The following is a 6154-nucleotide window of genomic DNA, read 5'->3' as shown; positions in this document are numbered from 1 at the left end:
GAGCAATTATTGAAGTTGGATTTATAAATTTATTATTACAAAAAAAAAAAAAAAAAACATTAATAATAATCCTCTGTGAAAATTAGCCTGGCCATGTTCTGTTTTAGTCATCAAATCCTGGTGTTAAAACTGAGACGTTTAAAGCACCCTATGAACTCTCTATCAAACATGTCTTCTCTCTAAGTACCGCTGGTACACCAAAGTGTAACCATTACCCTATCCCCCTACAACATTTAGCTTTCTCCCTGTATCCTCCCTGGTCCTTTTGTTCAGTATACTTGGTGTTTTTCATTTGAAATTGCCTGCGCTGCCGTCAGCCTGAGAGCCCTCGGGTCTGGATGTTCAGAACACTGGTTTTAACTATATTAAACTCTGGCAGAAGGGATTACAGAAATAATTCCATTTATGAGTAACTTGCTAGTGAAAGAAAGTATGCCTATAACAAAGTCTCTCAACACAAATCTGGCTGTTCAAGCCTTTTTATATTTAGAATTAGAATTGGCTGAGGATGTTGATTTCACTCCGTTTGCAACACTATTTCTCATATATAAAACAGAGTATATTTTGCCTCTTCAGATTCTCTTTAACTCGATCCACCAATGGCCGACTGGATTCAGAATTAGAGATGATCGTGAATCAGTACTAAAGTGGAAAACAGAAAACGTGTCAAGGAAGGACAGACTAGTACAGTCCTCACTGGCTTTGACCAGTGTTAATGAAATGGATACCACAGTACATGCAGTAAACCTTTGCTTCTCTGTGTGTTCAATTAAACAGAAACTGTGTGCTTGAACGAACAGTTACGAAGTGCCAGTTTCCATTGCCTTTTTAGTCAATAACAAACCCAGCTATATTTTACTGAATCTCTCTATAATGCCACTCTGTCAACTTGGTTTCTGTTTTAGACGCCATAACTATACAATGATTTATCACTCAGTAGGAAATGTTTAGTGCTTGACTGTCTGGAAAAACCTGACTAATCACTGTGGTTCCACCATATGCAAACTCAATCAATATGCACTGAAACAGCAGCTGTAGCCACAACAATACTTGCAAATCCCCAGAGTCACACACACAGATCTGAGTAAACAGCTTTGTACGGTGAATTCCTTCAGGTTTCTACTTGTTGAATAAGATCTGTCACAAAACATGGCCATTAACTTTGACCAACATTTAGTACATTTCCATTTCATGTCAGTGCACCGCTTCAGAAAATACCCTGTCTTTTCAAGATGTTGAAAATATCTACACATTAGCCAAAGATTAATTGTATAATTAAGATTCTGTATTCCCAGCCATTTTTTGGTGATCTAACAGGAAATTGGCATGAAAAGTCAAGAAAGACCAGGGTGACAGGCCATGAGTAATAATTACATCACAGGATCATTTTGCCCTTGGGACTTTTAAACTAGATAACCCTGTCCTCAATCTGATCTATGCAGAAAAGCATGCTATACTTTTAATGAATGATAAACAGAGCAAGGAGGTTGAGCAAGGGGTTCCAGCCTGGAAAACTTACCAAACAATATACACTGCTGTGCAAAAGTCTTAGATGTTGCATTTTTCTACTCGGATGCATTATGAGCATCAACAATTTAATCAAAGCCTCCACTAGTGTTTTCTACTGTTGTAACAACCTTGACTTGCATATAGAAGGAAAAACATTGAGTGAAATAGCTTTCATCAGTGGATTTTCAAGGTGTGATATCTGAAGCACAATCAACAAGTACAGAGAAACATCATCTGTAATTGACAAACCCAAAATGCTGTTTAACAAGGATGAACAATACTTGAAGATAATATCCTTAAGGAATAGAAAGACGACAAACAACGCATTGACAATAGAACTGGCAATATGAAGGTCACTCTTGAAATCAGGACTTAAAGGATGTATTGCAGTAAGAATACCTCTGTTAAGAAAGGGGAACAAGGCTTTAAAATATGCACAAGAACACAGAAATTGGACAATGGAACAATGGTCAAAGGTACTTTGGACTGTTGATGGGTGGACAATGTCACCTGTGCCTTCTGCCAGATCTGTTGTCAATTCAAAGCTTGTCTTCTTTCTATTCCTTAAGGCTATTATCTTCAAGTACTGCTCATCCTTGTTAGACAGCTTTTTGGGTCTTCCAGTCCTGGGTTTGTCAATTACAGATGATGTTTCTCTGTACTTGTTGATTGTGCTTCAGATACCACTCCTTGAAAATCAAGTGATGCAAGCTATTTCACTCAATGTTTTTCCTTCTATATGCAAGTCAAGGTTGTTATAACAGTAGAAAACACTAGTGGAGGCTTTGAGTAAATTGTTGACACTTATAGTGCATCAGAGTAGAAAAATGCAACATGTCTAAGACTTTTGCAGAGCAGAGTACATGTTTGCGCAGTACAGATGTACTGTATCTTAAATATTATAATCCAAAAAACAAGGGAATCTTGTAATCTATGGTAAGATATTAGGCATAAGAAGAAACAGGAAATGGCAGACTTTGAGATTTATGAGCCAGGGGTGTAGACATTTTAGATTAGATTCCCTCTTGCATTATGATGTTTGCTGGAAATGTCACAGCAGATTTTTTTTTGGCATGCTGCCTGCAGTTCTATGCAGATTGTATGTGCTGACAATGTGCTTCTCTTGAACATATCCCCTATTTCTGTCTGATTCAAATCCCCAACTGTTAACATGTTTTGGATACATTACATATTTTACCTGCAGATTAGTATAATGCTTCAAATCCCACCCAGCAAACAGCCCAGCAGCATTCGAGTGTGTCTGGCACTTCATTGTACCTGTAATCCAACTCAATCAACATACCATCAGCGTGGAACAATAGGTGTTAAAAGTCATTGCAGTGTTAAGAAAATGATAAAAGAACCCCCTTTATTATAATGAATTGACAATTTAAAAACAATCATATTTTATTATTGTGCAGTTACACAATTCTACTTTGCTATGACAAGAAAATAGACAACATAGATAAATGTATCACCTAATGCATTCATCAATGTAGTTACTGCATTGATGTGCTTTTTCCAGTGAGCATACCTTCATTAAATACTTTTATTTTACAAAAAACACAGTCACCAAACTACGGAGAGCACTCTTAGCTTCATAGCTCTGACTCTCTGGAACTCTCTCCCAGCTTTAGTGCGTGCAGCTCCCACAGTCGCTCGCTTCAAATCAACTCTCAAGACCCACTTGTTCTCTCTTGCTTTCAATGCTCTTTAAGCCTGATATCTGTTATTAGCTGTTGTCTAAATTGCTATTTCAGGTTTTTCACTCCATCTTATTCGTATGATTCTGTATGACACACGCATCCACAATGTTTAGAATTCACATCCTAGCCCTGTATTTAATGTAATATGCCTGTATTTAATGCATTTGCATTGTTTTTTTACCATTTGTATTTAATGTACTATGCCCTGTATTTCACTATATTTCATGTATTATGCATTGTTCCTCATTATCTTGTAAAGCGCTTTGTGATGGTGGTCCACTATGAAAGGTTATATGTAAAATAAAGATTGATTGATTGTAATGTAATTCAAAGCCTCTTAAAGAGTAAGTAGCGGGGTTCGGAAATAAATATAGCGTTACACATCCCCACTTGTTGCTACAACTGTTTAAATAGCATTCCTCTAATTTTTGTTTTCATTGTTAACATCCTGACAACTTTTTACACTTATAACTTGAAAGTCTGTTTCAAAGCTCTTTTCAAAATGGCCTCTCTTGTGCACTGATGGTGGAAGGATTATTGCCCACATTGTCAAACAGGTAACACAGCAATAACGATCCATGATGTGGTAGGGAATAGAAAAGACAGCACTTTACAAAAAAAAAAAAAAAAAAAAAAAAACGCTCTTCCCACAATGATTTACAGTAATGATTCTCAACCCTGGTCCTGGGAACCCACTGTTCTGATGGGTTTTGTTCCAACCAAGCTCTAAATTACTTAATTGAACCCCTAATAGAACTAATATGCCTAATCAGAGCTTTTAAATTATTTTAAACAGTTGGAGATTTTGCATTAAATATAAAATTCTATAAATTCTCCAACTTTAAGCTAAACTGTTTAAAAAGTAAAATTAAGCAAATTATTAGTTCAATTAAGGTTGAATTAAGTAATTGAGAACTTGGTTGGAACAAAAACCAGCAGAACAGTGGGTCACCAGGACCAGGGTTGAGAACCACTGAAGACAGATCTCAAACCCCAGTGCACTAGAGCGGCCATTTTGAAAATAACTTTCAAAGACTTTGAAGTTATAAGTGTAAGAAGTTGTCAGGATATTAACAATGAAAATGAAAGGTATGATAACACGTGGGGATGTAAAACCCTATATTTTAACTGGCAGGTGGTGTTTACCTCATTTAACCATGTTTCCAATGATTCAATGTGCTTGCCGGTGATTTCTTTTTTTCTATATTACACTTTACCAAAGTTTTTTTAAGGATTGCTATAGGACTGCAGAAATTGTAACTTGAACAATGCCAAACTTTGTACTTACCTCTTGAAAATGACAAACATCTTACTCCTTCATACATGGTATTGATGGGTTGGTTTCTCATGCTCACTGCAATGAGCACCAACTTAAAATATATGTTTGTTAACACTGCTTATCATGGCTTGTAAAACGAGGAAAAGAACATTGATATCAATCTGTATCATGATGTTAAATGTTAATGAAGAGCATCCTAAGCAAACACCAATGGGAACTGTGGCATTGAAATAATGAAAAACTATCAATAGAATCACTACTTGTTTCCTCTGCTGGTTATAATGGCCAATATTTGATAGTTAATGCTTCTTAAATTGAGTACGCTTGCTACAATTTTAAGCCTTGCATATGTTAAATATGTCTACTTTGAAATCCATCTGCTCTTATTCCTTGTTTGAGTGGCTTTGAGAAGGATGCACGTCCTCAGGAAGAATGCTAGAACAGTGATCTAGAGTGTGTCTGCCTCACAGGGTGCTGCAGCAAGGGAACACGGGGCATTGCTGGACCACAGGCCTGCTTGAAAATCGTGGCATGTTTTAAATTCCATTGCCTAATATGGTAAGAAGTTTCCTCAACTCACTGATCCATGCGGGCAAAGCTCTGACTAAGAGACAGGTCAGAATTGAAGAAATAAGTTGCTTAAGGACAAGGAATCCAATTTTCTTAAGTTATTTTCTTGTATTAATAGAAGTTTATACTGTATGTTCGGCTGCTGTTGGTCCAACCAGATGTAGTGTTGCCGAACAAGCGTTGAGTTGCGCCTGTGCACACAAGCTAATAAACTTTAAACAGTCATAAATTCTCAGGTAATGCCAAGCTTACCATTGACAAAGTGGATATGAGGGACTGTTTCTGTTCTTTAGGCTGAAAAAAGATTGTGTTTTTAACAATAGGTGCCCTCAGAGTTTCATTCATAACTTTAAAAAATATAAAAACTCAAATTAAGCTAAAACAGAGGCAAGCATTAACTATTTGTCTACGTGAATTAAAAGTACGAATTCAGGCTAGTCCATCTTCTGTAGAGCAGGTGCGTTAGTGCAAGGTCACCAGGATCCAATTATATTCCTTCTACTGGCAAACATTTAAGGTTCTCTATAGGCCTACAAAACACATACAATGCCTGTGATCTATACCTCTTCCAATGGGCAGCCATTTTACCAGTGCACCATTCTGGACTGTAGAGGTAACATCTTAGGGGGTAAAGGGGATATTTATGTTATTATATGTTTGTTTGTGCTTTTTTAAATCCACAAATAAAATATCTGAATTGATCACAACTGATTTGGTGTTGTTGCACTTCTACTGTAAATAATATATAAAGGTCCAAGAATGTGTTTCATCCTGATCCCTGGCCAGGCTTCTTCAGTTTCATTCTGTGGGTGATAAATTGAGCGACTCGTTGCTCTGACTAGGTGATTTCAGACACACAACACCATGTCAGTGCAGAACATTCTGTACACCTAACATTTTCTTTCAGCTCGAGGCCTTGACTTCCTTCCAGATTCCCGAACAGCCGGAAACCAACTAACCTTGACTACAATTCAGTCTGAATGCAACATATAATACATAGACTTGCTTATATCCTCCCTAAGGACTGATCAGGTTCCTTTGTTGTTTCAGTAAAATAAACTCAGCACTAAGGTGTAAAAACAATAAGAGG

Source organism: Polyodon spathula, chromosome 13, assembly GCF_017654505.1.
Source record: "Polyodon spathula isolate WHYD16114869_AA chromosome 13, ASM1765450v1, whole genome shotgun sequence".
Lineage (NCBI taxonomy): Eukaryota > Metazoa > Chordata > Actinopteri > Acipenseriformes > Polyodontidae > Polyodon > Polyodon spathula.
The sequence above is the reverse complement of the archived record's forward strand: the minus strand, read 5'-3'. Positions refer to the sequence as shown.